Here is a 25,245-nt window from a genome sequence, read left to right as displayed (position 1 = left end):
TCCCCTCAGTCCGGGGGTAGACACTCACTGTGGAGGTCGTATTGTACAGCGAATAAAAGCCTTTCAGTATTTTACCAAACCTCAGTCTTTTGGAGTTATTGAAGTGCTTCACCTCCACAGCTGCCTGTGTCAATAAATTCCACCGATTCCCCACCTGCTGGCTAAAGAAATTCCTTCTCATCTCTGTTAGGAGACATCCTTCTATTCTGAAGCTGTCCCCTTTGGTCTTAGACTCTCCCACTACAGGAAATATTCGACTCTATTTTGGCCTTTCAATGTTCAGTAAGTTTCCGAGAAGGAATGTTGTGGCTTTATAGGACCCTGGTCAGACCCCACTTGGAGTATTGTGCTCAGTTCTGGTGGCCTCACTACAGGAGGGACGTGGAAACCATAGAAAGGGTGCAGAGGAGATTTACAAGGATGTTGCTTGGATTGGGGAGCATGCCTTATAGGTTATAGAGAATAGGTTGAGTGAATTTGGCCTTTTCTCCTTGGAGCGACAGAGGATGAGAGGTGACTTGATAGAGGTGTACAAGGTAATGAGAGGCATTAATTGTGTGGATAGTCAGAGGCTTTTCCCCAGGGCTGAAATGGCTAACATGAGAGGGCATAGTTTTAAGGTACAAATGTTTGTACTTGGAAGTAGGTACAGAGGAGATGTCAGGGGTAAGTTTTTTACGCAGAGAGTTGTGAGTGCGTGGAATGGGCTGCTGGCAACGGTGGTGGAGGCGGATACGATCGGGTCCTTTAAGAGACTCCTGGATAGGTACATGGTGCTTAAAAATATAGAGGGCTATGGGTAAAGCCTAGGTAGTTCTTAGGTAAGGACATGTTTGGCACAGCTTTATGGGCTGAAGGGCCTGTATTGTGCTGTAGGTTTTCTATGTTTCTAAGAGGTCCTCACTCATTAAAACATAAAACATAGAACAGTGCAGTACAATACAGGCCCTTCAGTCCAAGATGTTGTTCCAAACATTTAACCTATTCCATGACCAATCTAACCCTTCCCTCCCCTTAGCCCTCCATTTTTCTATCATTGATGTGCCTATCTACCAGTTTCTAAAATGTCCCTAACGTGTCTGTCTCCACCATCACCCCTGTTCCACACACTTACCACTCTCCATGTTAAAGTAAACACAAAAAGACACTGTCCTCTGATATTCCCATTATACTTTCCTTTAATCGCCTTGTTTTAGCTGTTTCCACCCCAGGAAAACTCTCTGTCCATTCTGTGCCTCTCATCATCTTGTACATCTCCATCCAGTCATCTCTCATCCTCCTTCGCTCCAAAGAGAAAAAACCCTAGCTTGCTCAGCCTATTCTCGTAAGAAATGCTCTTTAATCCAGGAAGCATACTGGTAAGTCTCCTCTAAAGCTAGCACATAATTAGACAACCAGAACTGAACATAATATTTACTCCAAGTGTGATCTAACCAGAGTTTCATAGAGATGCAACATTATCTTGCAGTTCTTGAACTCAATGCCAAACTAATAAAGATCAACCGACCATGCACTCTCTTAGCCACCCCATCAACTTGCATAGCAACTTTAATGATCTATGGACATGAACCCCCAAGAGGCCTCTGTTGTTCCATGCTGCTAAGAATCCTGCCATTGAGCCTGCGTTCTGCCTTCAAATTCAATCTTCACTCACATTCTTCCACTTTGACCTCCACCATTTGTCAGCCCAGCTCTGCATCCTATCAATGTTCCATTATAACCTTAGACAACCTTCTACACTATCCACAACACCACCAACCTTTGAGTCATCTGCAGACTTACTAACCCATCCTTCCACTTCCTTATCCAATTCATTTATAAAAATCACAAGGAGCAGGATTTCCAGGACAGGTCCCAGTGGAGCAACACCGGTCGTCAACCTCCAGGCAGAACACTGTCCATCTTCTACCATCCTCTGCCTTCTGTGGAGCAGCCTGCACTAAATCTTCCGAACTCCACTGAGTGGAGGTCCACGGCCATTAAACACTCATCACACATTTCATTCCCTGGATCATTCTCAGAAAGCTGCTCTGGACTCTCTCCAGTGCTAGCAGATATTGGGCCCAAAATTGCTCAAAATATGCCCAATGTGCACTAATCGTTGCCTCAGCATTACATTTTTGCTCTGATCTAAACAGAGAGAAGGCTAATTACAGTGACAGGAGAAAGTGGATTGGCAACGGCAAATACAGATCTGATAAGCATGTGTCTTTTCAAAGCTAGTTGATTAGATTTCAGGGCCAACATATCCTCGTGAGGATGGAAAGGATGACAAGAAATATTATACATTTAGTCAAGAAAAAAGACAATGTGGAACAGGGAGACTTTGGTGGGGAAAAGCAGAAATGCTAAAATGGTTGATGTTTAACCCCCACCTTTGCCCATTTGCCTAATAGAACATCGTACAGCACAGTACAGCACAGAAACAGGCCATTTGGCTCACAGCGCTGTGCCAAAGCAAATCAAAAAAACCCAAACACTACTTCCTCCCACCTACACAATGACCATATCTCTCCATCATCCAGACATCCACGTGCCTATCCAAATGTCTCTTAAAAGCCTCTAATGTATTTGCCTCTACCATCATGCCAGGCAGTACATTCCAGACATCCACCACTCTGAGTAAAAAACTTACCCCTCACATCCCCCTTGAACCTACCCTCTCTCTCCTTCAATGCAAGCCCTCTGGTGTTAGACATTTCAACCCCGGGAAACAGATACTCCCGATCTACTCTATCTAAGCCTCTCATAGTCTTATAAACATCTATCAAATCTCCCCTCAGTCTCTGACGCTCTAGAGAAAATAACCCATGTTTATCCAGCCTCTCGTGATAGCACATGCCCTCTAAACCAGGCAGCTTCCTGGTAAACCTCTTTTGCACCCTCTCCAAAGCCTCCACATTCTTCCTTTATTGGGGCGACAAGACGGTCTGCAACACTCCAGATGTGGCCTAACCAGAGTTTTATAAATAGTAGAGGGCAGGGATCGGTGCACTTGCCTGTGGTGATGCAGAAGGGGTCTACATCGTGACAAGCCTATCACTCTCTGTGCACTCTCCCCATGACCGTGTGGATTTCCTCTGGTGTCCCAGTTTCCCCCACATTCAGGTTAGGGTTGTAACTTGTGGGCATGCTGTGTTGGTGCTGGAATCACGTTAGCCAGTTAGCCTAATATCAATGGACAGAATAGAGGCCGCTGCCTGAAACGTTGACTGTTTATTCCCTTCCCTTGATGCTGCCTGAGCTGGAGAGTTTCTCCAGCATTTTGCGTGTGTTGCTTTGAATTTCCAGCATCTGCAGAATCTCTTCTGTTTATGAACTGCTAAACTGGTTGGAAATTGGGAAATGTAGATGTTCAGTGGGACCTGGGAATTCTTGCACTCGAGTTGTTGCAAGCAGAAACACTGGTGCAGAGTGAAATCTGCAATACAAGAGTAGAGATTCTTATTATGGAGCCCTGGGAGATTATTTTGGTGTACTGTACTGTGTACAATTTTAGTCTCTTTTTATCCTTAACAAGGATGGAGTTGTTGAAAAGGGGATGAAGGAAAGATTTGCTGGACAAGTTCCTGGATAGCAATTCAGATGGACAGAGGAGATTGAGTAAATGGAGTTCAGAAGACTGATTCATTGAAATATACAAGGTAGATGTGATTGATAAGAAAGAAATGAAATGTATACCCTGGATAATGAGTTTTGTAGGAGTTTAGAACCCTCTCTCCATGGGAAGTAGGCCATTTGGGACTGAAAAGAGTCAAACATTTCCTGACTGAAAGGGTGGGGTATCTTTGGGTTTTGCAGAATGATGCTGCCTGGAGTAGAGGACTATATTTATGGGGAGAAATTGGTTAGGTTGGACTTATTGTATATTTATTATTGTGTGCTTTGGAGAATTTCAGAATTGTATACCTTGATAACAAATGAACCTTTGAACCTTATTTTCCCCAGCTTCTTCTAATATTTATTTACTTAGCGATACAGCGCAGAATAGGCCCTTCATGGCGCATTTCCCCCGACAATCCCGATTGAACCCGAACCGAATCACGGGACAATTTACAATGACCAATTAACCTACCCGGGTAAATGTGGCCAAATTAGATAAATTGTAGCTGAGCAGAAAGGCTGGTATGCACTTGGTGGGCAGAAGGGCCGGTTTCTATGCTGTTCCATGCTGTGATTCCTATGCAAATTATGTACAGGAAAAGGCCACATTGATCTTCGAACCCTGTTCTGCTACTTAATAAAATCACCGTTCACTGTAATCTCAATTCTGTTTTTATTTCCATATTTATCTGATTGTGCTTCCGGATTGTTTCCGTTTCAGTGTTAGGGATTGTTAACATGAAACGCAAGCCCGCAGCAAGATTTGTTTCACGCCTTGTTGCTGAGATCCTGCAGCGATAAGATTGACATTTGCGAAGCCTCTCATCTCGCCGCACATTACGCGATGCCGTTGCAGTCCTCGGCCGCTCGGGCGGCGCCCAAGTGCCATTGTCGTAATCCCACGCGTCACCAGGTGGCGGCGACGTAGCTCCGGGGCTGCAGGGCCGCCGAGAGGCCGTGCTGTTCTGCCGCTGCCCGCAGTCCGCGCCGCCCACGGACCGCGCAGGCTAATTGCTCGGATCGGGGACACAGAATACGGTTCCGGTCAGTTTCGGGAAGGAAAACTGGACGAAGGAACAAAAACGAGTGTGTCGGAGTAGCTGGAGAAAGAGCTTGGCGCTGCCTAAGATGGCAGTTGGCTCGTTGGTCTAGGGGTATGATTCTCGCTTCGGGTGCGAGAGGTCCCGGGTTCAAATCCCGGACGAGCCCAATTTTGCTTTAAAAAGCACCTTTTGGAAAATTTACTTCATTTCTGCATGACGTCGTCGTTTGCTGCAAAGGATTCTAACTTTTTAATCGAGAAAAATAAAAAGTTGCGACGTAAGTTGATAAAAGAGGGCTCGTCCGGGATTTGAACCCGGGACCTCTCGCACCCTAAGCGAGAATCATACCCCTAGACCAACGAGCCATACAGAATGTGGCTCCGTATTCCAGTTTAGACTCAGTATGGTGCTGCTGATATTCAGCTACCACTGATATTTGTAATTTCAGTTCCCTCTTCAACATTGTAACCATTATCAATTAACATTTACATTGTCACAATGTGCTTCCACTTCCAAATCTTTAGCTTCTTTATTCTTGCGAATATGTATTAAATATATACTGTAACGTTATTCCTCAAGTTCTAGATAATTAATACAGCATTCATTCACAATTCAGAATTGTTTAATGTCATTTCCAGTACACAAGTGTAAAGAAGAATGAAATAATTGTTCCAACGAATCCGATGCAGTACAAAAAAAGCAATAAGATGAAGAACACAATAATTATAAAAAGCATAATAAATATAAATATATGATAGCTTATATATAATCAATCTATATATATAGATATATCAATCAATCGATCTATATATATATATATATATATAGATTTTATGTCCATAAAGTGACGTAAGGCACGGGAGTGTCTGCATATAAGGTGGCTGACAGAAATGATAGTTTTTGGTGACAAGGGCTAATTTTTAATTGTTATGCTGCATATCTGGCTCGTGTAGACACTGCTTCTGTATTCAAAAGATTACAAAACGGTGTGAGTTACCTGGAAATGACCAGTTGTGCAGTTACATTTTCCGGGTTACAGTTGCACAATCTGCCCACAACAGAGGCAAAGTTGTGCGTGTATATGTATCTCACCAGTTAACTTTGCTGGTTATTGGCATAAAACATTAGTATCCTTCTACAACACATTCAAAATGCTGGAGGAACTCAGCATGTCAAGCAGTATCTATGGAGGGGAATAAACAGACACCTTCATCAGAAGCTTCTGACTGCTTAGCCAGTCAGAACGACCCTACTTTTTGAATAATTTGTCCCTTACGTTAGCTTAATATATTATCAAGGCACTAGAGTGACCTGTCGGCCTCCAAGAATGCCAGGGTACTGTAGATTTGTTGTGTAAAGTGGAGCATGATTTTTTTCACGTACGAGGTAATTGATCTGAAATATTACATCATCAGCCATGTGCATTGATTGATATTGGTTTATTTATATATTGGTGTAGCCCTTGTAACTTCAAAATATTATTCTAATTCAAATGAAGACTGGAGAGTCCAAAATGCGAATCTAAATACGGATTTACTTTAAGCGAGGCGCGCGCGTATCACGTGGTAAAGCGACGACGTATCTAACTACTGTATTTTTACATATAACCCGGATTGTATATTTAAACAAACAAGAATACTTAATTTATCAATATATATATAATATATAGATAGAAGATTACTCAACTATAACTGAAATATTAACTACACACTACTTCCTGCTTAGCTATAAACTGCAATGGAGAATGCATACTGTCTATATAACACGACTGCTATATACAGACGTTCACAGCATAGTAAATTTTAAATTGTCCCGTTCAGACCTAAAGATTTAATCACTGCGGAGGATTTCTTATTCTTGTGGGACAACATCTTCCCTGACCAGGAGGTTGGGAGGGGGAGTTGGGGGACAGTCATCACTTTGCTTGGCAGGAGAGACTCATGGCTGTGAAACAATCTCAGGTTCTGGGGCCTCCTCCAAGGTGTTTGTCAGAGTTGACTCTGAGACTGCAGGTAATGGTTTTGATAGTAGTGGCCAACTTTCTTTCCTATTAATTGACTCCACTCTCCTCGATTGATTGATGTTTGGTCTCCATATGCTATCAGATGCAATCTTCACTGTGTAGGAGAGTGGTCCAGTTCTGTCCTTAATCTTTCCGAGTACCCACTTTTGATCACCTCTGTAGTCCCTCACCAGGACTGTGTCCTGGAGTGAAACATTGAACCTCTTTGTTTGATGAGCCTTCAATTTGTCTCCTCCTTCTGAGATTGGGTTTGAGGAGATCCAAGTGTGAATGCAAGGGACAACCTAGAACTGCATAGCTGGTGAGTTGTTGGTTGTGGAATGTGCTGCATTACAATATGCAAGGAGAAAATTGGCGATGACCGGCATGTAGCTCCTCCAATGCTCCAGCTCTCAGCTTGGATGGTACAACAACTCTCTCCATGCTGAACACCATGAACCATTGCCCAACAGAGGACATCCAGGTTTTGATGCCAACCTCTGTGCCTCTGGTTGGAATGCATATTAGACCAAGGAAGGACCATGCTGCTTAGAGTATTCGTGAAAGTGACAAAAGCAATATCCTGGCAACTATAGTGAGCAACATATCTGATAAAGCTTTTGATATGTTAATCAGACAATTACTCACGAAATGTGGCTTGGATTTATACTGGAAGAGTTCAAGGACCTTCAGGAAATTTGCAAGCATTTGGCTTTTGTGAGTACAAAGATCCAGAATTTACTCTGCGTGTATCAAGCTTATTGCATGAACTTCAAGTGGGAGACAAAAAGCTGCTTGTAAAAGTAGATGCAAAAACCGAAGTCCAGCGGAATGATTGGAAGACCAAAAGGAAAGGAGTCAATGGAGATATGAAGACAGAGGATTCATCAGATGATGTTGTGCATGAGGAAACTGAGAGGAAAGATCAGATCATAACGGGAGCAATAGAAGGATTAATAAGAGAATACTCCAGTGAACTAAATACACCTTCCCAGGATCAAGATGCACAAACTAGAAGAGGAGGGAAAAGATGGAGAAAAAGAATATGAATGGGAAAAGAGAAAGGTGTGAAAGAGAGAAGAAAAGTGAAAAAGGATAAGAAAGGGATCAGAGTAGATCCAGAGAGAGAAAAGGAATAGAAAGGTCTCCAGAGCTATCAGAACCACTCCCTATAGTCTCAGCGTCAACTCCCACAACCGGCGCGCAGGATGCCTGAGATTGTCTTCACAGCTACAAGTCTCAACAGAGAAGCAGCGTGATCTTGCTTGTCAGGGAATATGTTATCCCACAAGAGTAAGAAGTCCTCCACAGCGATTAAATCTATAAGTCTGAATGGGACAATTTAAAATTGACAATGCTGTGGATGTGTGTATCCAGTAGTTGCATTATATAGTTTACAGTGTATAAAGTTAAGATGCATTCTCTGTTGTGTCGGAGTTTATAGCTAAGCAGGGAGGAAAGTTGTGTATTTAATATTCAGAATCAGAATCAGGTTTAATATGACTGGAATATGTCATGAAATTTGTTGTTTTTGCGATAGCAGTACATGCAATACATAATAGAGAAACATAGATTACAACAAGTAGATATAAAATAGTTAAACTAAATAAGTACTGCAAAAATAAAAATTAAAAAGTAGAGAGATAGTGTTCATGGATTCAATGTCTATTCAGAAATCCAATTTTAGTTACATTTGAGTAATCATGTGTGTGTGTGTATATATATATATATATATATAAATATATAAATTAAGCATTCTTGTTTGTTGAAATAATTCATTATGGGTTATACGTAAAAATGCATTAATTGCATATATCATCACTAACACGTGATACATGCACATTTCACTCGAAGTAAAGACAAAGTTAGGCCCACAATTTGGACTTCCGTATCTTCCTTCGAATTAGTTTAATGTTTTAATGTTTTGAACATAATACCTTGCTTCTCTGAACACTTAAGCCTCTGAAGGCTTAAAGTTGGCGCTGAGTTAGTTGACCGCACCCTCGTCTTCAAGTCAAGAGCTGTGTTGCACTCTAGAGATTTGAGCTCCAAAATCCTCAGTGTTGCAATATTGAAGGTTGCAGTCCTTCAAAAGGAGATTCTAAACCAAAGCCCGATCTTCCCTCTCAAAATCAAATTTTTAAAATCTCATTGCTTTATTTTGGTTAAATGCAACTTCCTTTTTTTCTCGTCTATCTTCATAGTCCTTAACAATTTCTTTTTAACTTCATTGCCCTCGACAATATCTGCCCACATGGTTTGACCACACACAAACACACACACACACACACACACACGTCACTTGCTTCATTTCACTGACAATAGAAATCGCTGATGACATCACTCGGCTGCGTGCTGTTCTGGGGTTTGGAATGACCTCACACTATCTCCATTCCAACAAGGTACTTCATATCAAACGTCATCTGGGTTTCAATGTCAATCATCTAGAAAGAAGTGGAAGTTTGAAAACTATAAACGTATTTTTTAAATTAACAAAAGTCAACTCCTATTTTGGTTCAATCTTCAAAGTACATTTATTATCAAAATATGTATATAGAATACATCTCTGAGATTTGCCCTCCCACAGGCAGTCAGGAAACAAAAGAAACACATGGAACCCATTTAAGAAAACATCAACCCCCAACACGATAAAAAAGGACAAATTGTGCAAACAGCAAAGAGGGGGTGAACCACACACAGAATATCAAACATCAAACCAGCGGTTTATTTCCGTTCAGCGTCACGCTGCTAGTCAATGCAGGCCGCAAGGCCATTCTTCATCAAACCGCTCCTCTCCACACTGATCGCCCCAATGAATCCACTCAAAAACAGCCGAAGAAAAGACTAACCAGGTCCCATGAACACATGCAACATGAATCTCAATGTCTCCCAAATTGAGTACACAGCATCACCGATAAACCCTGGCAACGTTGATCCCAAGTCTCCTGCACTTTCCTCTGACAGGAGCTAGCGAGAGGGAGAGGAAGACCAGTCACACGAAGGTAGATGGCGCCGAACACTGGCCCCTCCTTTGTTGGCGTTCTCGTCAACTTCAACCTGACCTGACCCCTCAGTCGGAGAGAAGCAATGGAGTTGGCCATGGTCTCCAAGCTACCAGGCTTCCAGGTGGTGCACTCTGCTCCAATCCTCATCGTACTCCCTCAGAGACAGCAAAGTGCCAGATCGCTCAAAACATGCCATCAAGCTGTAAATCACAGGTTCCAATCACATGTAGCTCAGTAGTTTCATTGTTTTCTTAAAGTACCTCCAACCTATTGGGAAACAATTATGTGGGCATTGTTCTCCAATTGTAACTACAGTTGCCAGGTCTGGCTCTGTATTCCTTTCTCTACACAGATGCTTCTCCTGCAGTCGGAATTTCATTTTACTGTTAAATGAACTTGCTGGTTTCCATCTGAAAATTTCATCAAGCCTTGCTGGCCAGTAGCTAGACTGAGTGCCAGCCATTCTTTATACCATGAACCCGGGGTGCTGAAGACAATTGTAGCATCCAAGCCGTCCTTGTGCTGAAGTTGCTGGCTGGTTCTCGATATTTATGCTTATTTATTATTATTATTTCATTTTTTTCTTTTCTATTTGCACAGTTTCTTATCTTTTGCACGCTGGTTGCTTGTCCGTCCTGTTGAATGCGGTCTTTCATTGATTCTATTATGAATCTTGGATTTATTGAGTATGCCTGCAGGAAAACATGGTTGTATGTGGTGACATACATGTACTTTGATAATAAATTTACTTTGAAATCTGAACTTCTTTGATTCAGATTCAGATTTGGAACCTTACGAGATTAGAATACAGGCTAATCTCAGTCCAGTTGACAAGATAATTGGGTAATCAACAGGAATTCTGCAGATGCTGGAAATTTGAGCAACACACATCAAAGTTGCTGGTGAACGCAGCAGGCCAGGCAGCATCTCTAGGAAGAGGTACAGTCGACGTTTCTGGCCGAAACCCTTCAATAATGGGTTTTTAAAAACATTTTCATTTATTTTCTCTTTTTCCATAACTTAATTGGAGAAGCTCTTCCTGTAACTGAACCTCAGTTTGAAAATTCCATTAATTAGGAAATATGATTCCATTAATACAAACAAATTTAACTTAAACCACAAACCTGTAATGTAGTTTGGACTCCAGGTGAAATTTATTTATTGTTATTGTTCAAGGTGGATAGAGCATAGTACTTCTAATGTATCTTACCTGAAAATATCAGTTTACCTCAAATAATCAGAACCAACAGGGGATCATATGTAGAACATAGAGCAGGAACAGGCCCTTTGGCCCACAATGTTGTGCTGAATCAATTGAATTAGTAATTGAATGTCTAAGATAATCTCTTCTGCCTATACAACGTCCATATCCTTCCATTCTTCTCATGTTCGTGTGTCTATTTAACACCCTTAAAAGTCCCTAATATCTGCCTCTACCACCACTCCAGGCAGTGTGTTCCAGGCACCCACCACTCTCTGTGTGAGAAACTTTGCCACTCACATCTCCTTTGAAATGACCTCCACTCACCTTCGATGCACACACTCTGGCATTGGACATTGTCAAGATGTCCTAGAGCTGAGCGAAAAGCCAACAGCATGGCATGTGCTGTCGACAGTAAGCAATTCGAAGCAGATCCCAGTTATTTGAGAGATGTGTGAATCTTCTTAGTGAAATTAAGTATGATAGGAAGTGGTATGAATTAAACATACTGGCCATGAAACTCAAGCATATGTGTTGAAAATATGGTGGGTCAGAGAAAATGAAAATATTGATTGAAAAAAGGCAGAGATAACAATGTGTAAATAGAGGAAAGGTGATGGTGCACTGTAAGTGAGTGTGAGGAATAATCTGGAGGTGTTTGATAAATAAACCATTGTGGGTGCTGTTTATAACATAGTGGTCAGACCTGAACTATTGATAGAAAGATAAGCTTCAATCCCTTCTCTGGGGAATAAGATTTCAGGTATTATATAATGAGGTTATATATAGATAAAATAAATATTACTAATGGTGCTCATGATATTGAATGATAGTTGTAAGAAACAAATCTTCATGAAAGGAAATCACTTACTTGGTGTGTGAGACTCGACCTACCAAAGTAGGCCAATCTTAACTCCACTCTAAAATGATCTATTTGGATGGTGGAGAGTGAGTTGCAGGTTGTAAATGTTAGCGTTGCCATGATGAAAATATTGGAAAAAATGGATAGCTATCATTCAGCAGATGAAGTATCAATGGCTATCTACTGCTATTCTCCTATTATTAAAGGTTATCCATAGCTTCTTCATCACGGTCTCTTCCGTAACCTTCAGTACAAGTGATGCCTTATGAAATAAGGCAAATCTATTTCCCTTACCATATAGTTTTCTAAGAGGTTCACAGTTTCTCCAATGGGCACAACGTTGCCCTTTACATATATGCCTGCTTCTGTCATTCCTGCTCATGCACAGGAGTAATGAACAATCTAGGCTGGTCCATAATTCAATTTGTGCACCTCATCTCACAGTTAGTTGGGGGATTGAATTGAACAGCCCTGTTGCAGCTCTACAAAGCTCTGATTAGACCGCACTTGGGAGTATTGTGTTCTGTTCTGGTCACCTTATTATAGGAAGGTTGTGGAAGCTTTAGAGAGGATGCAGAGAAGATGTAACAGAATGCTGAAAATTTACAATATAAGGAAGAAGCTACAGAAGTTGTAAAATTAGTCAGCTCCATCATGGGTACTAGTCTCTGTAGTACCCAAGACATCTTCAAGAAGCGGTGCCTCAGAAAGGTGGCGTCCATTATTAAGGACCCCAATCACCCAGGACATGCCCTCTTCTCATTGTTACTGTCAGGAAGGAGGTACAGAAACCTGATGGCACACAGTTAACGATTTGGGAACAGCTTCTTCCCTTCTGCCATATGATTCCTAAATGGACATTGAACCTGATGAAGGGTCTCGGCCCGAAACGTCGACTGTACTGCCTGGCCTGCTGTGTTCACCAGCATTTTTTGTGTGTGTTGATTGAACCCATGAACCCTACTTCACTTTTTTAATATATTATTTCTGTTTCTGCACTACTTTTAACCTTTTAATCTATTCTACACATACATACACACACATTATAATTTGCTTATATATTTATTCTTTCTATATTATCATGTACTGCATTGTACTGCTGCTGCTAAGTTAACAAATTTCACGACACATGCTGGTGATAATAACCTGATTCTGATTCTCAGGATGCAGTTAGATGCAGAAGTTAAGGTGAGAGATCTTCGACAGCTGATCTTTTTACCTTTTAAAGAATTCCCATGAAATGTGTATATATGCATTATGCCTTATATTTTCCTGTTGCAAAAACACCGTTCTCAGCTCCTGTATCAGATGATCTAGTCTATTTTGATCAGTTTGTGTCCAGTTGGTTATCAAATGGACTCTTTCAGTTCGATCTGCAATCTGTTTAAACATCCACATATGATAACAGGAATACGATCCTCTTGGGAAGACAGTCATGTCTTCTAACTATAATTGTCTTTTCTGGTCCATTTGTATTCATTGGTTTCTCATTTTCAGATATTCTTTTGAGATAGAAGGAGGCATTTGAGCCATTAAACCTGCCTTCAGAGAAATTCCACCAATCCCGTTCATCTGTTGATTTACTCGTTGATGGACTCCACCCTGATTGTTCACCACCCACCTACACTAATAGTAATTAACAGCAGTCATTTAACCTACAGAATGGTATGCCTTTGTAATGTTCGAAGCAACTAAAGCCACATGATGAGAGGGAGAAACTGCACAGACAGCACTGGAGGTCATGATATCTCTGTTTCTACTAATAACAATGAGTGTATATTCTGCACAGTGAAGAATACCTACTTGAAAAGAGAATCGGCCAGTTTTTAAAACTGCGGTTTAAAGGGGTACAGTGAAAAGGGGAAGCAAATCAACACCAGATTGATTGCTTTTCCTTCAAGTACTTTTATTTGATTCTTTAATCCTGTATTGATAGGATTAATGGAAAACTCTTACTGGTTCTTCTTGGGTTGAGAAAATTTGAATTTGGTTATCTCCTACATGAACAAGCTCCCATAATATTAATAAATTCAGAAGCCTGACTGCGTATACATATTCATTCTTACAAATAGCAGAACTACCGGTAGTTTCCTCTCTCCACTTTTGGTAAGGGCTCTTTCCTAGCAGTCTTATGTGTTTTTGATGCCATTCGTGACACGATGCATTGATTACTCAGAGATACTGTGCTAGTACTGCTATTTATTTATTTATTTATTATATCTAATCTGCCTGTCACAGCACTCTCCGAATAGGGTTCCTCATTTGCCCTCTGAACTTCTCCCTGGGTTAAATGGGCATGGTAAATAGGCTGGATTTTATATTTAGCCTGTCCTCATTTAACTATCCCTAGGGAGAGCTAATGAAAATCCATTGTAATCGGAACTTAAGCATCCATACTTACACTGATAATTTTATTTTACTATCAAAATTATTAAAAGGTGGCATTTAGAAATATGCAACACTTGTAATTTGTATATAAAATTGTTGTAAACCAGAGGCATTTAGTTTCATCCATTTGAATTCTTTTTGTTGCTTAACCATTTCAATTTAGAACCTATAATATTATTAAACAGCGATTATATGTCACCTTTGAAAGTGACACATTTTTATTGGCTTGTGTGCAACCTCAATAGGTAAACACAGGAATTCTCTGCACTCTATATTATTTGTTTTTATGAAGAGAGCACACACTGTAATTGTGCTTCAGTACTAGTTATATATAAATAATATTTCATTCCAAGTAATTTAAATATTAAATAATGATTTAGAAATGAACAGCAGAGGGCCTTGTGCACCATCATTGTGCACAATTCATTTAGTAAATCTTGCTACAATTCATTGAAACACTTTTTCTCCTCTGCCACCAGATTTCTGGATGGTCCAAGGACCCAAGAACACTACCTCATTATTTTTTTTGTACACTACTTATTTGTTTTGTAATTTTTAGTAATTTTATGTCTTTGCACTGTACTGCCGCTGTAAAACAACACATTTCAAGTAGTATAAACCATCAAGATAATAAATCTGATTCTGCATTTTGCATGAAGCTGACACATTCAAGGTGCAAATATCACTTCACAATTCAACAAAACAAATTAATTTATAGAGACATTTGAATGCCTGGGATCCTCTCCTAAAGGGAAATTAAAATAGGGTTGTGCTGATAATAGAATTGTGCATGCATATATTCAACCATTTTATCTTAACTTATGCTATATCATATTGCAATATTTTATAGGAATCTCCACTGTAATCCTAAGGAAAGAAAATAACAAAAATGCAATTCAGTTTCCAGACCTGAAAAGAAAATAAGTTTTCCCTTATTTGATGATTAGTCAAAACTGAGCTAAAACTCGTTTCTATAGATTATTGCATGAAATCTTTTCACTGTTTCAGATGAATGCTCCCTTCAGATGAGTGCTGGAATATTATTAGCCAGATCAATATTCTCTTGATGTTGGTTTATTTCTGCAAATAAGAAATCCTGGGATTTTGGATGATAGTTGCCTACATCAATAAGTGTTTTTGTTAATTTTGTAAATAACTTATGGCATTACAGTATGATTTTACATGAAGATAATTCAGATCTGATTGGATGCACATCTGCAAATCTGCTAAAACAGTGGGGGAGGGGGAATAAAATGTAGATAATATATCTTTCGTATTCACTTTTGGAATCTGTGTGTCACCAGTAAACTCAGCATTTACCGCCCATTTCTAATTGCTCTTAAGAAGGTGGTGATTGGCTTGTGCACTTTCTAGAACCACTGCAATCCTTCTATTCCAAAGAATATAACTGCAGCCTACCCAAACTTTTCTTATAATTAAACGTTTCCAGTCCTGGCACTATCCTTGTGAATTCCCTCTTCTCCTATGTCTTCTAAAGGGGTGAGTAGAACTGCAAGCAGTGTTCAGACTGTGGCAAACAAACACTATATATATTTAACACCTATTTCATACCTTGGCTAAGAAAAGAAAGCATCTTATACTGCCCCTTTAATCACTTTTTCTTACTTATACTGCCATCTTTAAGCATTTGCGGATATATACAGATATGCCAATTTCTCGATATCCTTTCATTTGTTCAATATTCCTGCTTGTTTGATGTACCAAAACTTTCTGCTTTAAATTCCACTTGCCATTGAAGAAAATGAGATGGCTTAGATCAAGTTATTAATGATATATTTCCAAGGCAGGATAGTAAGGGAGACGTGGCAGTAACTGAAGTGGGACAAACTGCAGCCACTGTGCATTGGTGACGGAGGGAATAAATGTTCTGCTTTGTCCTGAATACTGTTTGAACTTCTTGAGTTGTCGGCACTGGATCCATCGGGCAGGTGAGGAAAATTCCACTTCAGTTCTGATTTGTGCCTTGTTCATAGCAGAAAGACTTGGCTCCATTGAATTTCTAGTTAATGGTGAACTTCAGTTTATTGATGGTGAAGGACTCGATGCTAAGGCCATCAAATGTTAAGGTGGCTAGTTAGATTCTCACTTGTAGAGTTTGTCAGTCTGGCACCTGTGTATGTGAAAATGACTTGACATTTATCATCTCCTGTCTGTTACAGGTAATAATTATCTATTATACCTAACAAATAATAGCCATTATGTCAAAGATTCATACAGCATGGAAACAGGTTTTTCAGCCCAATGATTATACTCATCCTATGAATTCTCAGCATATTTCCAACTTTCCCACGTTCTACAATTCTGCTACACACCAAGCGTAATGAACTTACCAACCTGTATATTCTTCAAGAATAAAGTTTGTTTCCACAATATAATGGTCTGTAAATTTATAGTCAGGACTTAGGAACTGAATCTTCAATGAACCAATGAATATGCAGACTTATTGCAAAGGTTTAATTCACACAGAAATACGTGTGTTAAGTGTGGAGTATATGCAATGATTTCCATGACTTTGCTGTAAATAAATTATTATCACAATCTCAGTCCTGTCACCAATTCTGCTTCCTTCATGAACTAACCCATAACCTAACAGAAACCCAGCAGAATCAGAATTATTGTCACTGACGTAAGTTGTGAAACTTGTTTAGTGATTGCTGTACAGTGCAGGGTTAACAAATTACAATAAGTTACAGTTAAATTAAATTAATAATGTGAAAGAAGAATAGTGAGGTTCATAGGCCATGGACCCTTCAGAAGTCTGTTATTGAGGGGAAGAAGCTGTTCTTAAAATGTTGAGCTTGTTTTCTCAGGCTCCTTTACCTTCTCTCTGATGGTAGTAATGAGAAGAAAGCATGTCCCAGATGCTAAGAGTCCTTAATGATGGATGCCACCTTATTGAGGCAACATCTTTGGAAGGTGTCTTTGCTGATGTGGAGGCCTGTGCCCGAAATGGGGTGAGTGAGCCTATAATTCTCTGAAGCCTCTTTTGATCCTGTGCATTGTAGTACAAGCAGTTGGAATGCTCTCCACCGTACATCTGTAGAAATCAGAGATGTTCTTTTGCACACCACTGTTGTAACGTATGTTTACTTGAGTTACTGTCACCTACCTGTCACTTTAACCAGTCAGGCCATTCTCCTCGTGATCTCTCATTACCAAGGCGTTTTCACCCACAGGACTGCTGGTCACTGCATGTTTCTTGTTTCTTGCACCATTCTCTGTAAACTCTAGGACTCTTGTGCATGAAAATTCCAGCAGATCTGCAATTTCTGAGATACTCAAGTCACCCAGTCTGGCGCCAACAATTTTTCCACAGTCAAAATCACCTAGATCATATTTTTCCCCATTATGATGTTTGGTCTGAACAACAACTGAACTTCTTGACCATGTCTGCATGATTTTATGCATTGAGTTGTCGCCATGTGTTTCGGTGATCAGATATTTGCGTTAACAAGCAAATGTACTTAATAAAGTGGCCACTGAGTAAACAATAAATGGGAGAATATTAATAAATTGACATTCGTATCCACAAATACTTACAGGTGTCAGTACAGGAAAGAAAGGATGGTACAAGATGCTGTCCTTGATTAGCCAAGGTATGGAATTTAAGAGTTGGAAGTTAATGGCTAGAGTTATAAATAGCACTTGTCTGGCTACTTTCAAGTATTGTGTATAGTCCTGCTAATGCCTTTATAAGAATGATATAATTGCATTGGAGAAGAGATTCACAAGGAAATCACCGAAACTAGAAAAGGTTAGTTCTAAGAAAAGTTTGGTTAAACTGGAGTTATGCTTTTTGGAAGAGATGAAGCTGAATGGGGGCATAATTGACCGACACAGAGTAAATATGACAGGCCAGCTTCTGCTTATTTGAAGGAACAAATAAACAGTGGTTAAGGATTCTTTGTAATCATTGCTAGGATTAGAAGGATGGTGAAGGAAGAAAAGTTACCCAGAGAGTGATAGGGTTTGGAATGTACTGCCAGCTAGGGTGGTAAAGACAGAAACTCTCATCATATTTAAAAGGTGCCTGTAGTTCTTGAAAATCCATGACCTGCTGGATGATGTATCAGTCGTGGGACTGATTGTAATTGTTTTGGGATTCTCAGACCAGTGCTGGAGGCATGATGATAAGTGTGCATCTGTAAAGAAATGGTAGATGCTGGCATAAATGTTGGAACAGTTTGGGTGAGAGCAGTTTACAGATACCCCACTCAAATAACAGTCAATGCATGAGACACTATAAGGGTCCTGCTAGCAAATGTGAGACTAAATGTACACTGACTTTACTGATTGACTTAATGTTCGAGTCCATTATTAAAGATGAGGGTTCAGGGTACTTGGAGGCTCATGATAAAATAGGGCAAGGTCAGTATGGTTTCCCTGAGGGCAGACTGCAAACATCGCAAAAGATTGTTGGTGAGGCAGTACAAGGCTTAAAAACAGGTCAGGGCCTTTTGGAACTTTTCAGCGGGCAGCAATCGTAATGAACTCTTATGCATTCTGCAGGGGCCAATAAAAAGAAGCAAGGTGAAAGGAGAGTGGCCATTGTTGGAGTGGACAGTGTCAGAGTGGCCAGGCTTTGGCTTGACTGGCTTAGGTGAGAACAGGTGCAGTCTGGAACTTAAACTTGAGAAGTTAGAAGTATAACGAGCGTAGGCAGAATGGTAGTTAGAGCAGTAGAATGCTACTTTGGTGAGATGAAGGATTGCAGGATACCTAATGGTTTCTCTGATGACTGCATCTGTGGAAAGTGCGCCCAACTTCAGCTCCTGACTGGACAAGGTCGAGGAACTGAGGCTGGAGCTGGATGCACTCAGGACCATCTGGAACCTGAAAACCTCATAGATGAGACTTTTACTAAGGTGGTCACATGCAGAATGCAAGCTTCAGACAGTAGGTTAGTGATCACCAGGAGAAGCAAGGGAGTAAGTGCTGGGATCCCCTGTGGTCATTCCCCTCAGCAACAAGTATACCCTTTTGGATAGTGCTGGGTGGGGTGGGGGGGATGACCTATCAGGGCACGGCAGCAGCAGCAGCCAGGCCAGTGGCACTGTGGCCAGCTCTGAGTCTCGCAGGGAAGGGAAAAGTCTGTCACAGTGATAGTGATAGGAGATTCAGTAGTTAGGGGGACAGACAGGAGACTCTGTGTCTGTGAATGAGAAGCCAGGATGGTGCATTGCCTCCCTGGTGCTAGGGTCCAGGATATCTCAGAGCGGCTGCAGAAGATTCTCAAGGGGGTGGGTGCGCACTCAGATGTCGTGGTGCACACTGGCACCAATGACATGGGTAGAAATGGGAAGAGGTCCTACACGGTGAGTATAAAGAGTTAAGGATGAGACTGAAGAGCAGGACCCCCAAGGAAATAATCTCTGGATTACTCCCAGTGCCACGTGCCAGTCAGAGTAGGAAAAGGATGATAGTACAGATGAATGAATGGCTGAGGAGGTCATGTAGGGGATCAAGGTTTCAGATTTCTGGATCATTGGGATCTCTTCTGGGGAAGGTGTGACCTGTACAAAAGGGACAGGTTACACCTGAACTCGAGGGGGACCAATATCCTAGCGGGCAGGTTTGCTAGAACTGTTGGGGAAGGTTTAAAATAATTTGGCAGGGGCGATGTGAAATGGAGTGATGAGGCTCAGGATGGGGTAGTCGGTATAAAAGTCAAGTCATTGTCATGGTGAAGTGAGATTGTGAGCAAGGACAGGCAGATGATAGGGCAAAATTGCAGTCAGTGGGATGAACTGAAGTGTAAAATGGGGGCAAAATCAAAAGGAGTGATGAATACAGGACTAAAGGAGTTGTGTTTGAATGCATGCAGTATACAGAATAAGATAGATGATCCTGTAGCACAATTAAAGATTGGTGTACAACATGTGCATCGCTGAGTCATGGCTGAAAGAAGATTATATTTGTGAGCTTAACGTCCAAGGATACACGTAGTATCGAAAGGACAGACATGTAGGCAGAGGGGGTGGGGAAGCTCTGTTGGTAAAAAATTAAATCAAATCCTTAGAAAGAGGTGGCAAAGGATTGTGAGATGTAGAATCCTTGTAGTAGAGTAGAAACTGCAAGGGTAAAAAGACCCTGTGGGGAGGTTGTTATCTACAGTAGGTTAGTCGAGGAGCAGCGGGCACAGCCTCAGAATATAGAGATGTCCATTTAGAACAGAGATGAGGAGGAATTTATTTAGGAAGAGGGTGGCGAATCTGTGGAATTCATTGTCACGGACAGCTATGGAGGCCAAGTCATTGAGTATATTTAAGGTAGAGGTTGATAGATTATTGATTAGTGAGGGTGTCAAAGTTTACATGGAGAAGGGAGGGGAGTGGAGATGAGTGAGAGGGATAATACATCAGCTATGATGGAATGGCAGAACTGACTGGATGGGCGATATGACCTAATTCTGCTCCTATGTCTTATAGTCTTATGGAGAAATCTTGTCTAACAAATCCATTGGAATTTTTGGAGGAAATAACAGGCAGGATAGACAATAGAGAGTCAGTAGATGTTGTTCACTTCAATATTCATAAAGCTTTTGATAAAGTGCAGTACACGAGTCTGCTTAACAAGATAAGAATCCATGTTATTACAGGAAAGATAATAGCATGGATTGAAGGTTGGCTGGCTGACAGAGGCAAAGAGTGGGACTTTTCTGTTTGGCTGACAGTGACTAATGGTGTTCTGCAGGGGTTGGGTGTTGGGTCTGTTACCTTTTCTGTTATATGTTAATGACCTGGATGGTGGAATTGATAAATTAGTGGCTATGCTTGTGGATGAAATAAAGATAGGTGGAGGGGCAGGTAGTGTTAAGGAAGCAGGGAGTCTGCAGAGGGACCTGGAAGGGTTGGGAGAGTAGGCAAAGAAGTAGCAGATGGAATAATGTGTAGGGAAATATATGGTCATGCACTTTGGTAGAAGGAGTAAAGGCATAGCATATATTCTAAACGGGGAGCAAATTCAGAAACTGAGGATGCAAAGGGACTTGGGAGTCCTTGTGCAGGATTCCCTAAAGGTTAATTTGCAGGTTGAGTCGGTGGTAAGGAAGGAAAGTGCGATGCTAACATTCATTTCAAGAGGACTAGAAGACAAAAACAAGGATGTAATGTTGAGGCTTTTAATGGCATTGCTCAGACCACATTTGGAGAATAGTGAATAGCTTTGGGCCCCTTGTCTAAGAAGGGATGTTCTGTCATTGGAGAGGTTCCAGCAGAGGTTTCTGAGAATGTTCGCAGGAATGAAAGGGATAATGTATGAGGAGCATTTGATGGTTCTGGGTCCATACTCACTGCAGTTTAGAAGAATGAGGGTGAAACTCATTGAAATGTACCAATATTGAAAGACCTAGATTTCGTGGATGAGGAGAGGATGTTTCCAATTGTGGGTGAGTCTAGGACCAAAGGGCACAGCCTCAAAATGCAAGGACATCCCTTTAAAACAGAGATGACAAGGAATTTCTTTAGACAGACTGTGGTCAATGTGTGGAGGCCAAATGTCTGGCTATATTTAAAGTGGAGGTTGTTAGGCTCTTGATTGGTAAGGGTGTCAATGATTATGGGAAAAAGATAGGAGAATGGGATTGAGAGTGATAATAAATCAGCTTGCTAGAATGGTGAAGACTTGATGGGCTGAAATAGCTAATCCTGTTCCTATGTCTTATGATATTATGGCCCTAAATAAGTCATCAGTAGTTGTTGAGTACCTTGTGACCTGGCAAAATAATGAACTATCTCCAATCTAAAGCAGAGATCTTCCAGCAATCTGCTGTCACACCTCCTCTCACACTGGAAATCATCATGATAACATATGAGGCTGACCACACATAGGGTAACCAGAGTAATGCATAGTAAACACAGGCATCTATCTCTATATCAGGGAAAGTAAAACATGTTATTTTTTCAGTGCTCTACTTCCTGTACTCAGAATACTGCTGAATAAGCTGCAGTGTTGGACTGGACTAGCATCTATGATTTGACAGAGGTAAAGGCAGCCATGGCCTATAATCTGCTAAATTAATAGGCTACATATTGACTTGGAATAGACACTTAATAGTCATTTAGTTACTAAGTGGAGGTAATTAAGGTCTACCTGCAGAGTGTTCCCACCCTGTCCAGATTTATTAATGGTAATTTGAAAGAGGTTTGAACAAAATAATAGAAGGGATTGGTGAAGATAGCATCACTGAAGTAACATAATCAAAATTGAAGACTGAAGGCCAATATAACAGCAATGATGAGTTGAAATTGGCAAGGAACAGAAAGCAAACTAGCGATCAATAGCTATTCTTAAATTCAGAAGAAAATTATAGGGTGAGATTACCTTGGGGTCAGTATTAAGAGCCTTGATCTTTTTTGTACATATTAAGGACCTAGACTTAGGAAAGCTTTTTTTTGGTGCATTGGCAATCTATATTAATGAAGGTCAAACTGACGCAGCTAACGGCCCCAGGCGTATTTTTGAAATATTAATTCAGTTCACTGTTAGCTGGAGACACAGTGAAACACCGCCCCTCAATTACTGGTGTTTTGAATGAATAATTTAACTTTCTTTAATAAACGGCAATATTCCTAACAAAATATGATGATTCAGTTTTGCACACATTGCCGGCCCATCGGCTTCGTTTAATGATCTGCTGAGGAAAAACACGGGGACTGATAATGGTGAAAATTACACTCAGGGTTTCAATTGTCCTGGAAGCAGACAGCAGCTCCCTGGTCAATGTCAGATAACCAGCTGTATGGCGCATCTGGAACCGTCCATCTAACGTCGTTGGTAGCAAAACAGCAAGCTATCAGTCAGCTAACCTCTGGGGTGTGGTTATTCGAGAGCATAACCGGTTCTTGAGGTTCTTTACAGAGCTGGCCTCGGTAGTGCTTTCACCAGTCGACCTAATTCGCGGTGTATCGTCTGCCCTAGATTTCGCACTGCGTTTCTCGTGGACGCCTCAATTTCAGGTTGGTTTTACTCACTGTGAATTATGAATAGAGAAAAACGCAAAGCATTTTCTACTGAAAAAGACATCTGGTGGTATTGCTTTTGTATAGCAAACTAAAGAAAAGCAGTGATTTTTGTTTTGGCAAATGTGCGCAACTAGACTAGTGCCGAATATTTATGGTATAATGCAATGCAGTAACGTTCATTTTCAGAATTATAATACGCTTCTTCTGGTATAAAATCAAATTATTCATTGATATCCCGCTTTTTATTTTTGCCTTCCAGCTAATATATATCCTATCTACTGTTGTTCAGCTTCATTCACTTTAGTGAGACCAGAATGTAAACATGTTCTCACAACTCTTAACATGTTCCAACAACTCTAACATGTTCATTTTTTAAAGTGGATTCCAACTACAGTGAATATGCATTTAACTTTTGCTCGCATTGGTAAAACTTTTGAAATAGCCTTTTTATATTTTGCTGAATAACAGATTATTATTATACTTTCTACAATTACCTCACTTTCTTCTGTGCACTGAACGTCCCTATTCTGTCAGTGAGTGAAAGCGGACTGTTGTAATGGGCGGGACAGATGGTAGAGGTGTCATCCGCCCTCTTCAATAGGGAGGGGGAAGGGTGTGAATGGTTTCCTGCCCGTTCATCATTTTTCTTTCACTAACTTATAGGGATACCTTAAATGGCCAAGGCATTGCATGGAAGGAACCTGAGAAAAATATTTGTAGTTATAATTCGCATCATTTTACTATATAGACTGGTATTAATTCTTAGTTGTAGCTGAAATCTAAATACTACCATACTTAATATATCATATTGGAAAAGGTCTATAATCAATCGCACAGTTCACTGAATACTGAATTTCTCCGGACTGTGCCAAGAGTATTCGTTTTAAGTGCAGTTCGATACCAAATTTACTATACAGATTTTCCGTTTAAGTTTTAATGATAACAATTAAAGATGAACTTGTTTATTAGTTTTAATATGGGAAATATAAGTGCTCAATTGAAGAGGAAAAAGTTGTGTAACAAACATGAAAGTACTTGTCTAAGAACAAAATAATAATTCCCTTGGCTACCAGTGATAGAACATGTACTTGTTTTGGATTAAAGGCTTCAATTTATGGGTGGGGGGTAAGGTTGAGCCATTAGAGTGTGAGGTAAATGTAAAGGATTGTGGAGCTGAATGGTATTAATACAGTTGGATTGATTATTGAATATAAATTATTCCTGTGTGGGGAGATATCAGAAGAGAACATAGGGAAATCTTTGTGAAAATGGAGTCATTTGGAACCAGCACTTTCTTCTTTGACAAAATGGATGCCACTTTAGTCAAAATGAAATAAGATTTTAAGCCACAGTGCTGAAACATTGTTTCCAGTTTTCTTCAGATATTAATTCAGACTTTAATCTTTCAATATTAGTACCACAGCTTCAACACTAAAGGTCTTGCAGTAGTCTTTAAAAATGGGGTGTGTGGTTAAAATCTGCAGCCAAATAAGCAGCATCTGTAGAGGGAGGAACAGTTAACAACATCACTGGTGTTCGGACCTGAGTGATTCCATCATTTTGCAGATCTTTTACTTGCCATTGCTTGCTGTTCTGAAAACGAACAGTGCAATGGGTTAATGACTCCAACAAATATTGGACATTTGGTAGCATGTACTGAATGCCCAACTCTTAGAGCAAAAAAAAAATTGATCTGGCATGTCAAATCCCTTTGTTCAGAGAAGTCTGATTAATTACTGAGATTCAAATTCTCCAGTGAATCAATGACTCAGCTGTTTTTTAGTATTTGAATAACTTAAAATGGCAATGAGGGCAGCTGAGGTTTCAGCAACCAGCAAGTTGTGATGCAGCACCCTGGTAAAGTGCTTCAGGAGACAAATGATTTCTTATGGCTATATTAATTTCCAGAACGCTTCACAGAATTGGTTCTGTGGGCATTTTAAAATCTCACGCTACGGCTGTGATTGGCCTGCTCATCACCCAAAGCTCCATTTGTTCTGCCAGTATGTTCAATTTTAATTGATTGCCACCATGTTTGCCTTTGCTCCAAACCATTTGGTACCAATACTCAGCATTCTTTTGATTTGATTCCATTGATCTCTGGCTTTTCAGGGAGTAATTTTCCCACTTATTCGGAAAAGTGGTTCCTGATCTGAA

General features: G+C 40.4%; 1 protein-coding gene and 2 non-coding genes across 4 annotated transcripts in view; 2 read left to right on the top strand and 1 right to left on the bottom strand.

Annotated features, from left to right (window-relative positions):
* Positions 1 to 25,245, top strand: part of LOC140198957 (transgelin-3-like) — a 41,249-nt gene that overhangs the window by 8,524 nt on the left and 7,480 nt on the right. The window contains exon 1 of one of the 2 annotated variants that reach the window (XM_072260264.1): positions 22,996 to 23,082. The exons of the other annotated variant lie outside the window; for it this stretch is intronic. The gene's annotated coding sequence lies outside the window, so the exon portion shown is untranslated. Of the gene's footprint in view, positions 1 to 22,995; positions 23,083 to 25,245 lie in introns of those variants that run through there. 2 annotated transcript variants of the gene reach the window in all.
* Positions 4,741 to 4,812, top strand: trnap-cgg (transfer RNA proline (anticodon CGG)). Its single transcript has one exon. It is a non-coding gene; the product is annotated as a tRNA-Pro (tRNA).
* On the bottom strand, positions 4,940 to 5,011 carry trnap-agg (transfer RNA proline (anticodon AGG)). The gene has a single exon. It is a non-coding gene; the product is annotated as a tRNA-Pro (tRNA).

The sequence above is a fragment of the Mobula birostris genome, chromosome 6 (genome assembly GCF_030028105.1).
Source record: "Mobula birostris isolate sMobBir1 chromosome 6, sMobBir1.hap1, whole genome shotgun sequence".
In the NCBI taxonomy this organism is placed as follows: domain Eukaryota; kingdom Metazoa; phylum Chordata; class Chondrichthyes; order Myliobatiformes; family Myliobatidae; genus Mobula; species Mobula birostris.
The sequence above is the reverse complement of the archived record's forward strand: the minus strand, read 5'-3'. Positions and strand labels throughout refer to the sequence as shown.